The sequence below is a fragment of the Salvia hispanica genome, unplaced genomic scaffold (genome assembly GCF_023119035.1).
Source record: "Salvia hispanica cultivar TCC Black 2014 unplaced genomic scaffold, UniMelb_Shisp_WGS_1.0 HiC_scaffold_1349, whole genome shotgun sequence".
NCBI classification, from domain to species: domain Eukaryota; kingdom Viridiplantae; phylum Streptophyta; class Magnoliopsida; order Lamiales; family Lamiaceae; genus Salvia; species Salvia hispanica.
Window position 1 is genome coordinate 12,672 of NW_025951637.1, and position 12,533 is coordinate 25,204.

Below are 12,533 nucleotides of genomic sequence, written 5' to 3' on the forward strand. Positions count from 1 at the left end.
TAATTGGAATATTCTATTTGTTATAGGTGAGGTAAGTAGATACGTATTTTCTTCTTAAACCTTAATCAAATGATCTTTTAAATATCCTTATTCATGTATAATGAATCAAAGCTCTCCCAAAATTTTAATAATTTATTACTACTAATTTTAAGTTTATGGTATGTTTTAGTTGTATAATTCATAATTAATTTATTTATAATTTTTATATAATAATATTATTTTAATTTTATCAATCAACTAAAATTTAAAACTAATATTTTAAAATATTTTAATCGTACCCCTCGGAGTGGATACTAGTTCTTTTGGAAACACGAGTTTTAAGAAATGTAAAGAATAATGAGATGAAAAAGTTAGTAGAATATGAAATCCATTTTTTATACTCTCTCCAGTTCTTAGTTAGTCATTTTTATTTTGGGAAGTTCCCCATGGTTGAGTCATTTCATATATAGTAACTTTTTCTCTCTCTTACTTTGGTCTCTACTTTATTCACTTTTACTTATTCTCTCTCTTTTTTTCTCTTTCTTATTTTTTTATCTATTTATTTAACACACTCAACATTCATTTCTTAAACTCGGTGCGAAAGGTTCGCCTCAACTATGAGGGAACGGAGGGGTATTAGTTTTATACTCCATTGTCCCGATTAAGAGGCACATTTTTGACGGGCCGAGTTTTAAGAAATGTAAAGAAAAGTTGGTTAAAAAAGTTAGTGGAATTTGAGACCCATTTTTTTATAATGTTTTTTATAATAAAATGTGAGTGAATTGAGTTAGTGGAATGTGGGACCTACTTACTATTTATGGTAAAAATGAAGTGTGACTTTTAATTGGGGACGGACCGAAATGGAAAAGTGTGACTCTTAATGGGGGACGGAGGGAGTAATAAAATGTGAGCGAAATGAGTTAGTAGAATGTGGGACCTACTTACGTTTATGGTAAAAATGGAGTGTGACTTTTATTGTGGGACGGACAAATTGGTAAGTGAAACTCTTATTATGGGACGCGGGGAGTAATATGCACTTTCATTTATAATAACTAATACTACATCCGTCTCATAATAAGAGTCACATTTGGTATGAGCGAGTATTAAAAAATGAAAAGAAAAATGGGTTGAATAAGTGAGTGGACTATGGGTCTTATTTATATATATTAGTTTTATAAATAAAATGTGAGTGAAATAAGTTGGTGAAATGTGAAATCTACTTGCCATTTATAGTAAATGTTAAAGGTGACTCATATTGTGGGACAAGAAATATCAAAATGTGATTTTTATTGTGGAACAGAATGGTGTATATATATAGAGACAGATTCATTCTTCCTCCTCTTTTCACTCACAATATAACAATAATTTTAAGGTAAGAATCATTATCAACTAAAAATATATGTTTGGTGACGGAGTACAAGTGCTACAATGCACACAGCACATGAATTCTAGCAACAAAGTTTCTAACCCAAAAAGAATAAATTTTTCAAATATATGCTCGACAATATAAGTTGAATTGGAACGCATATGAAAATAGTACAGGAAGGAGACAATGGTAAGGAGTAACAAAATTCGTTAAGAGTGAACTCAAAAATAGTCGCAGATATCGTTTATCTTGTCGTGCTCGTACTTTAAAAATATCTCAGAACAACCCGGTTTTAAGCATTTATCTCGAAAATGGTCCTTTTCACTTTATGGTGAAAATACCCTTTTGGGGGGTTTGGGCAATTTGGTCTTTTTACATTTTAAATCGATATTATTTCGGGTTTTATACTAAATCGATATTATTTCAAAATTATCATTCTTCTTCCATTTTGTCATCCTTCACTTTGTTTCTTTATTTCAATATTAGATTTAATTTTGTAAAATTAAATTTTAAATTTGATTCTTAAATATCAATAAATTTTTTTAATTATTAAAATTACTAGTGTTAAATTCAAATTAATAGTTTTAATCAATATTTGATAAACGTCTAATATTTAATCAATAAGATACGATGACACCTTAGTTTTAATCATAAATAGATCATATAACGATTTATTTGAATAAATATCATTTAATGTAAGACTAATATATTTTCGTTTATTAATTTGAAAAGAATCAAAATTAACTAGAAAATTTCAACAAAAATTCTTCTATATCAAATTTTTAGTATTATCAAATTTTAGTCAACTTCATAATATGTTTAGTCAAATTCTCCTATACATTAGATGCATATTTATTTAATACTAAATCATGTTATATGATCTATTTATGATTAAAACTATTTAAATTTTTGATTAAAACTAAGGCGGCGTACCTTATTGATTAAATATTAGACACTATCAAATATTGATTAAAACTATTAATTTGTTATTTAATAGTAATTTTAATAATTAAAAAAAAAATTGATATTTAAAAATCAAAATTTAAAATTTAATTTTATAAATGTAAATCTAATATTGAAATAAAGAAACAAAGTGAAGGATGACAAAAGGAAAGAAGAATGATAATTTTTTAAATAATATCATATTTAGTACGTTACAAAAATAATACTATCATATTTAAAATGTAAAAAGACTAAATTGCCCAAATCTCCCAAAACTCCCAAAAAGTATTTTGAAACCGAAATAGTGAAAAATGACCTTTTGAGATAACCATAGTCAGGAGACTATTTTTATAGTTCACTCTTAATCAATGATGGTGTACTTGCACTACTGTTATCTAATGTTTTGTTATCGTGACAATGCACTGTAGTATTGTTTGTCTCAATATTGACTGTTTTTATACCATCAATTCCCCTTTGCCAGCTCATTCCCAAAGGCAATTTTGTACTCCTCCATTTAGAGAAGTTAGCAACTTTTTGCTTTTTAGTTTGTCCAAAGATGTCCATTTCCCTTTTTTGGGAAAAAGTTCTCTCTCACATGAATATAAAAATTATATTTTCTCTCTCCATTTAACACACAAAACAAAAAATTAAAATCATGCCATTTCAAAGTATGCCAACTTCTACGGGACGGAAGGAGTACTATTATTCATGCCCACTGAAAAAATCTTCATCTTTGTTTAAGATGCATACTTGATCATTTGTCAGCCATTTTTGTAGTTAGTATGTTTTAACTTGGTATGAGTTTTAAGAAGTTTTTAGTGAATGGTGGTAATAAAAACATAAAAACATGATAAAACGCAAAAAAAGAACAAGATCTGCCAAGATGTAAACTCAACTAATTATAACAGCGAAAGTAAATGAATGATGATGCTAAAAACAGCAGGGTGCCTGCAGAAGCTTGAATGGATGGGAATTGGGAAAAGCTTTGCAGTAGAAAAACACAAATCATAAATGATCAAGTGCTGATTGTGTTGAAAGTGGATGCCAATTTTTAAGACCGTGAGAGTTGGAAGTAGGACATATATTGATTTATGATGAGGGTCTTCACGTGTAAATCGGGCGCCTTAGTATCAGTGGTGGATTCAAGATTGATAAACGGAAGGGGCGAAATATATTAATAGGTTGGTTTAGGGCGAAAATGATAATTTTTTTCAATTTTCGAGCGACGTCGGGAAAACGGAGGGGCATACATGGTAATTTTACGTCGGTAAGAAGAAATTAGTCGCACGGAGGGGGCGACGCCCCTCATATACCCCCTTGATCCGCCCGCTTAGTGCAACACATAGGATACATATAAGAGCATCGCGCGTGAGAATTTCGGTGCTCGTTCGTCCGTGCCGGGACGAGCTCGTCCGTCCGTGCGGCGGCACGCATGCTCTTAGCTAAAAGCACGTCCGTGCGCGAGCAGCCCTACGTGGCACGCTCCGGGCTCAGCGGCATAGCCGTTGGAAAATTCGTTTTTTTATTTTTATTTTTTAAAAAATTCGAAATTTATTTAAAAAAATGTTTTTAAATAAAAAAAATATTTTCCACATCCCAAAACATTATATCCGTTTTCTACCCACTTTTAATTTATTTTTCAATTTTTTTCCCAAAATTTACATTTTCATCTATAAATACCCCCACTTCAACACAAAAAAATCACATTCTCATCTATTCTATCATCATTCATCTACATTTTCTCATATTTTTCTTCATACTCTCTCATCTAAATTCCCACCACACTACACAATGTTCGGCTCCGACGATCACCCCTCCGGCAATCGCGGTTGGAACCACGATTGGTTCGACTCAGGCGGATATAGTCCGCAAAACCAATTTACGGCCCCTCCTCAAACCCAAGGTTCGCAAGCTCCGGGTGGCTACCGTCCTTACCCGTTGCACGACCTAACGCCCGTGGTTCGGGTGGGCACCCGAACCCGGATCGGGAGGAGCGAGCTCTACTCCTACCTCCTCTGTTCGTGGCACCCGCACCCCGTACACTCCGGGTGAGATGATGGTGATGTTCAAAGCCTACTTGGCAGCTCTCACGAAGATCCGGACGTCAACACGAACCAAACCGGGATACGTATTGGTGGCGCATCACTCGCCTCTACAATGAAACCCGGCCGGCTGGAACCATCTATCGCAATGATAGTATGGTTCGCAATTCATCTACGGATGCAACGAGGCAATCGGGAAGTTCCGGGATTTACCTCCGGAAGAGCGGTCGGCGGGGAGCGGCACGAACGAGCTCGACATCATCCTGCCGCCTTGGCGGCATACCAACGGAGGAGTTCAAACCGTTCAAGTACCTCGATTGTTGGCGGGAGGGCGCCTACATCCGAAGAATAGGGCGGCATAGTAGCATCCTCTAGCTCCTCCGGCAAGACGGTCCGAGTCGGTTGCCCTATCCGACGGCGCCTCGATGATGTGTACCCGGCTTGCCGGAGCTAACTGGACCCCGGCGGCCGGCGGCGTTCCGCCGCAAGGAAGGAAGGCGGCGGCCAACCGCCTTGCGCGCCTCGACTCCATCCGCCCCGCTCCCTTTGTGCCTCCTCCACCCCGAACAACACGTTGTGGGTCATCTTGAGTCAACTTTATATGAACGATACGTCTCGGATGACTCGGATCAACTTGCAACACATGAGCAAATGATCCGGGGTCTCAAGATGCAATTGGGGATAGACGACTAGTCTTCCACGTGTGTAATTTTTAATTGGTAGGATTTTAATTATGTATTTTTTATTTTCTAGGATTTTAATTATGTATTTTTATTTTTTAGTATTTTAATTATGTAATTTTTATTTTTAGGATTTTAATTATGTAATTTTTAATTTTTAATGTATTTTTATAATGTTGAAATGTTTTTAATAATTGGAGCATTTAAATTGAATAATAGAATGGTAGGACCCTTGAGCTTGTCCTTAGCTAAGAGCACGGATGTGAGTGTTGTGCTCTTAGCTAAGGACAAGAAGTAAAGTGGGACGCCCACCACGTGCTCTTAGCTAAGAGCACGGATTGGATGCTCTAAGTCATTATTCCATGTTAAAAACAAAATATAGAGTTTTTTTTTCTCAAACCAAAATGAGATTGATTTTTGAGTACTTTTATAGTTAAATACGTATTCTATTTTAGGTTTTAGTGTATCTTGGAGATGGTAATTTAGGGATGTCACTTGGGCTAACCTGCTCGGGTTCGGGCCAATCCATTCGGGTTGTCGGGTTATTCGGGCTGTGAATTTTTCAGATTATAAATTTTCGGCCCTAATCCCAAGTCTTCGGGTTTCGAGCTAACCCACGGGCTATTCGGGTCAATAGTAATCTTATATGTTACTTTCTATCCAATCCAATATTCTAAGTTATTAAAAAGCATAGTTGCAAATTTTAAAGTATTATCAAAGTAATCAAGAGAAAGAAAATAATAGCAATTGAAAATTGTAACAAAATAGATAAACATATCGTTTAATAAATAGCACATATGAATCTGACTACAATTAACTAGAAATCATGCATTCCATATAACTCTAAGTTTCAATTTGAGAGAGAAGACATAATTACCATATATTCTTCATATCAATGTTGTACTAGTATTTAATATTGATATTACCGAATATACTTCATATAAGTATATAATCCAAAATTTTAATTATATTTTTATATTAAATGCTCAATCCGTGGGCTAATCCGCAACCCACTTGGGCCAGCCCAGCATAACCCGCCGACCCATACGGGTTAGCCCGTGTAGCCCGCTTCGAATATGGGTTGCGATTTTCCCACCTAACCCTATGATTTTACCAGGTAATTCGGATCGACCGTGGGTTTCGAATAGATTGACATCCCTAGATGGTATCTGATCTATATCTCTACTATCTGAAAGTTTGACACGCAAAGGTTTGGATTTATGAATACATAAATTTTTGCACATGATTCATAAATGGAGATTGGGTTGGAATTGGTCAATGAACTGATTTTGCGGCACGGGAATCATACTCCCTTTCACCTCTATTTATTAAATTTTTAGTCTCCTTTTCGTATTTTAAACTCATTCACTGCCACTTGTCTCTTGTCGCCCACTTATAATTTCAATTTCAGTTTCAGGATTATATTCTTAAATTTTGGAACGTGATAAACTGATAATCCAATGGCCTCTGATTTGTTCACTGCCTTAGTTTACTTCATCAAATGCTTGCCCTAACGCTTTAAAGATGACTTCGTGAATCTTAAATTTATTCTACGGATACTCTCTATTTGAATGATTATATCGCATGACGGAATATTCATAAAAATAATCTCACAATTTAATACTAGATAAATAATCATATAATAATGAGTCATTGCAACTAATTATGTCTAAGGATATTTCATTTTTAGTGGTATGTCATGATGTGAGGATATTGATCCAAAGAGTAAATTGTGATCGGTTTATCATTTAAACAAAGTATTTCAAAAAATATGTAGTCTACTCCCGTACATGCAGGGTGAGCTCAGATGTAAAAATGCTAGGGAAAGGCGGAAGCGGTGGGGAAGGGGTGGAGGTTGTAACAACGGTGGCAGAGAGGGAATGAGTCAGCACCAATGAATTTTCTTCTTCCCATATATAGTTATGGTTTATAAAAAATGTATTTGTATGTAAATATATAAATTTTCACCATTTTCTAATTTTACACATTTTTCAATAAAAATACGATACAAACTTGATTCCTTCCATAAGATTGAGTTGTGAGATTATTTTAGTTGGAGGGGATGACTATAACTAATTATCATATGATTATTCATCTAAGATTGAATTGTGAGATTTAATATCATGAACCAAAAGTAATACTCCACATATTAAATCCCGAGATATAATCTTGTAAATCGAACGTTTCGTAGAAGATTCTGAATCGCAACACGCCATCTTTCTTCAACCGAAGATCGGCAGTTGATATTCTTCTCATTTGAGTTTCGTAGATAGATGATAGCTATGGTGAACCTTAGTGTTTGGAAGTCAACTTCCTCTGATCTAATTATTCAGGATCTAATTATTCAGGACATGGCTTTGTATATTTACATTTGTGCTATGTTGGTTGGCTACTTCTTACATTTAATATCCTATCTTAGCATGGTTATGCATCCAAAGTCATTGTCTCATTGATAAACCGATAGTTTCAGGATCCCCCAATGGAATCCTTATAAATCAAATTCACTTAACTCTCTAACATTTCAATTATGGAGTACTATGTCAAACTCTATTAGATTTTTCAAACTTTTGGTTAAGACTTGAGAGTCATTTGAGTTATTCCTCGTCCCGAATAGAAATCCTGTTTTCCTATTAGATTTTTCAGACTTTTGGTTAAGACTTAAGAGTCATTTGAGTTATTCCTCTCGTCCAGCGAATAGAAGTCCCATTTTTCCATTTTAGTCATCTCCGAATAGAAGTCCTGGTTCATTTTTACCATAAGTGGTAATAAGGTTACACCTTCCACTAACTCATTATACTCATATTTCATTTAAAACCAATATATATACAAGTGAGACGTTATTCCACTAATTTTTTCTATCCATCTTTTTAACATTTCTAAAAATCGTGCGCCTAACCGATCTACAGTGGAGACCACATAATATTTTTCCTACACCATCCCCTACTCCACCCTCACAAACATAAAATATGAGGGAGTGTAATTTTTCATGTTAGTAAATTGTTTATTTTAATTCTAATTTTTTTATTATTCCATATTAATCCTTCAAACCAATCAGACAGAAAAAAAAGTTTCATGATAATTTTAAGTTATAATGTTTCTATTCCAATTATTTACTATTGATATCAAATTTCAAATATAGAATTGAAGGAATTGAAATTGTAAATAAATGCTACTCCACTAATTTTTACTCCATCGTCCATAAAATATTGTCAAGTTTGATCGACACGAGTTTTAAAAAGTTGAAAAAGTTAGTGAAATGAGGTCCACATTTATATATTACTCCTTCGTCCCACTTTAGGAGTCTCGGTTTACCATTTTGATGCCCCATTTAAGAGTCCGATTGAAATATTTCATAAATGGTATTAGGCCCCACATTCCACTAACCTTTTTCACTCACATTCTATTATAAAACTAATATAAAAGTAGGACTCACATTCCACTATATTTTTTCACCAACTTTCCTTTAATTTCTTAAAACTCGTGTCGAACTCAACGAGACTCAAAATGAGACGGAGGGAATAGTTTTATTACAATAGAACGTGAATGAAAAGAGTTGGTGAAAAGTGCGGATCATTTATCAAAAGTACAAAAAAAAAAAGAAAAAGTGGACAACTTTTCACTTACGGAGGAGTAGGGGTGGTTCGGTACGTATCCGTCTGGAGTCCCATCTGTATCGTACGAAAGTTACGGTATGACAAAACCATACCGATACCGTCACCGTAAGTTTCGATATACGGGAGTTCGGTATAACGGAAATTCGGTATGACAGTTTTCCATACCGTGTTATCGTATACCGACCGCATTTCGGTATCGTACTTTGAGTATCTCGGCTAGATATGACATTCCGATATACGTTATACGTGTTTTGTGGTACAGCATACCGTTATACCATTATACGTGAAAAAATCTATTATATCCAAAATATTAAAAAAAATCTAGTTTTCAACTACTTCAAAAAATAGGGTTCCCAATTTTGATTATTTTATTTTTGTATAATAAAAATTCTTATTTTTAAAATTTAGTTTAAATATAACATATATAAATATATATTTATATATTATATATATCAATCGGTATACAGATATACCACGATATCGAAGCATCGGTATATACCAGATCTTCGTATCTGCATGGTATGAGAAATCTTATACGTTACGTCCGATCTATCGTAGGGATAATCTGCATCAACTACTGAGTATCGAAAAATGGTGTTTCGATATTTTTCGTACGAATTCCGGTATTCGATTTTATAATTCCAGCCCAGGAGCCGGAGGGAGTATACTGTATTGAAACTCTCGGTGGTATTCGATTAAATAAATAAGAAGCAAAGGGCATTTTGGACATAGTAGATATATATAGATATAGAAAAATCTCGTATTGCTCCCCCTCTTTGTCGCATAATAATTCCGGGACTTCATTGTCGAGGTGAAAACCAATCAAAGGTGCGTGCTTTTCTCTCTCTCTAAACTTTGGTTTCAAATCTGTTGATCCATCCCTTAATTTTATCAGTTATAATCTAAACTATGTAATAAGATTTCACTCCTATTCTTTTTAGCTTGTTTACTAAAATTGTGTAGCAGATACTGTGTGTGAACAAATGGTGTAGTATTATTTACTTGTTTTTGTTATAATTACCAATTTGTGGCTCAATTCGGTGTAAATTGCACCAGCATTGTATGAATTTGCTTGAATCGCCCTCTCATAATTTTTTGATTTGCTTCACTGTTGGTCAACTCTGAACAAACAGGTCATTTCTGAGAATTTGAGAAGGTACTGTAAATTGGTCGGGATTTTCTAATTTCATTTTTTGTTTTGTTTTAAGTGAATCTTTTCTCCTGGAAATGTGTCTATCGGAAGAGACTGAGTTGGAAATTTTGAAATATTTTCATGTCTTTTTTCCGTGGATAATTTAGCGGTGAACTTTATCCATTTTCTGGTTTCTGTTTCGATTTTATTGGAAAACTAGTTAAATTTCTAATGTGATCCATCGCTGATCATAGTAGTGCATTTGAATTAACTTAAATTTCACTATTAGCATGTTTTGTAAGTTGTTTGTTCATTAAATTATCTTGTGCACTTTTCATCATTGGTGTAGCTTCTTCAGTTTGGGCATCAAGCTATGTTTGCTAAATAGGTTGCCTTTTGGAGTGAAATAAATTATTATTATAATTAAGCATTTTACATGTTTTCCAGCATGGAGCACAGCTTTTGGCAGCTGGGTGACGAGCTGCGAGGGCAGTCTAAAGTTTCCGAGGATCAAAAATGGTTGGTGGCAGCTTCAAGGTTGGCCGAGCAGACGAGGTCAAAGCCCGAGCGGAGGATCAATCTAGATCTCTCAAAGGGTGCTGCTGAATTCAGGCCCGGGTCACTTCTGGTTTTCAGGAAGATAACAAGTTCGAGAGTTTCAATTTCAACATGATGAACTTGGAGCCAAGGTTGTGTAGGTTTGCCACCAAGATATAGAGATTCTGTGAGGGCTATAACCCCCGGTTTACCTTTGTTTCTCTACAACTACACCACTCATCAACTGCATGGTATTTTTGAGGTAAGACTTGTAATATTTACAGAGGTCTATATGTAAGAAGAAAGGAGGCTGCACTAATGGCCGCTATATATATGTTATAAATATGTTCCTCTGTCGTGCCAAACGGATTCGTATGATCGAGGTTTTCATAAAAAATTGGGTTGACCGCGTTATCCTTGATGCCTGATGGTGGATCGATCGAACTCGGTGGTGAATTCTTCAATTCTTGAACTCCTAGTTGTGTAAATTAGCTGAAAACATCGGCCGTCTTGTAATTCCGGTCACCAGCAACGGCGCTCCACCCAGCCGTCTTGTTCAAACTCCCTCCTTGATCGCCTTCCTCCGGTTCATCACATCCTCCCATCTCCCTGCCTCTGCGTACATATTCGACAACACAACATGTACCCCATGATTCGTAGGATCCAACCCCTGAATCACTCCTACAACCCTCTCCGCTGCCTCAATATCCCCTGAACTCCTACAGCCGCTCAACAACGCCCCCCAAATTGCCACATCCGCCTCCCACCGCATCTCCCTGATCAGCCCCTCCGCCTCCAAAATCCGGCCTCCCCGCCCCAGCAGGTCCACCATGCACCCGTAGTGCCTCAGGTTTGGCTCCACGCCGTACACCCTCTCCATCAAGTAAAACACCTCCCTCCCGAAATCCACCATCCCGCATGGCAGCATGCACACAGAACTCCGAGAAGAGTGATGCCGTTAGGCCTCACTCTCCCCATCTCTGCAAACATATCGATGGCTTCACTGGCACGGCCGTGGAGGGCCAGCCCACAGATCATGGCGTTCCATGTCGCCACGTTTCTCTCTCCAACTCATCGAAAATTCGCCTTGCTTCGATCAATTCCCCATTCTTCGCATACATGTTGATTAAAGCAGTTCCAAGAATAACGTTCATTTCCACTCCATTCTCGTCTATGTACGCGTGGATCTCCTTCCCCAATGACAAGCACGACGACTGCGCGCACGCAGACAAAACCGAGGCAAGAACAACTCCGCTCGGTTCAAATCCTTCGAAACCATGGCGCTAAAGAGCACCATCGCTTCCTCCGCGGAATTGTTTTGGGCGTAGCCGCATATAATAGTCGTCCAAACGCTCAGATTTCTATCAGGCATTTCGTCGAACACTTTGCGTGCGTCTCCCATCATGCCTGCTACGGAATACGCCCTAATCAGGCCATTCGCCACGTGCGAATCGGAATCCAGCCCGAATTTGAGCACGTGAGCGTGGATCTGCTCGGTGCATTTCGCGGATTGAGAATTCGCGCAGGCTTTGAGGACGAAGGGGAACGTGTGCTTGCCCGGGGCGGCGCGCGCTCCGCATTTCGGAGTAGAGGTGGAGGCCGGCGGAGGGTTGGAGCTGGTGGCGTGAGCTCTGATCAGAGTGTTCCAGATGAAAGTGTTGGGCGCGGGGATGTTGGCGAACAATTTGAGGGCGTAGGTGAGGTCGCCGGAATCGGAGAGAGCGGAGAAGTTGATTAGGCGGCTGGCGGCGAAGGCGTCGTGAATTTGGGCGGTGGTGATCATTTGGGCGTGGATTTGCTTCAGCTGGTCCATGGATCGGCATTTGTCCGCCGCGAGAGACAGCGGCGGCGTTTGGTGCAGAGACGATGAAGTTATAGCACGGCGGTGGACGACGGAGAGTCTTGTTAGAAGATTTGGTTTTGGAGGGAGCATTATACAATGGTGTGGGCCTCCGCATTCTAGCAAATATATTCGCATAACTCATAAGCTAGAGGACTCCCGCCACGCTGCTACTTCTAGCTAGAACGTCCACGGTCCAACAACGCCGGTTCAGTTCCGCAAAACCTTGAACCTGAATAGGCCGAGTAAGGTGTTCGCGGTTCTGGTTCAGGCATTGTTCAAAACCCTAACGGCGGTTCCTGTTGGATATTATTTTATCATCATATATTCAAGATTACGTAATTGAATATAAATAAAGCAAGATCTTGAACACATGTATTTCACGTAAACCATAAACATAA

At 37.3% G+C, this 12,533-nt stretch overlaps 2 pseudogenes; one reads left to right on the plus strand and one right to left on the minus strand.

Moving 5' to 3' along the window:
- Window positions 1-9,403: 9,403 nt before the first annotated feature.
- On the plus strand, window positions 9,404-10,590 carry LOC125198289 (annotated as a pseudogene).
- Window positions 10,591-10,707: 117 nt separating this feature from the next.
- LOC125198288 lies at window positions 10,708-12,261 on the minus strand (annotated as a pseudogene).
- Window positions 12,262-12,533: the final 272 nt, after the last annotated feature.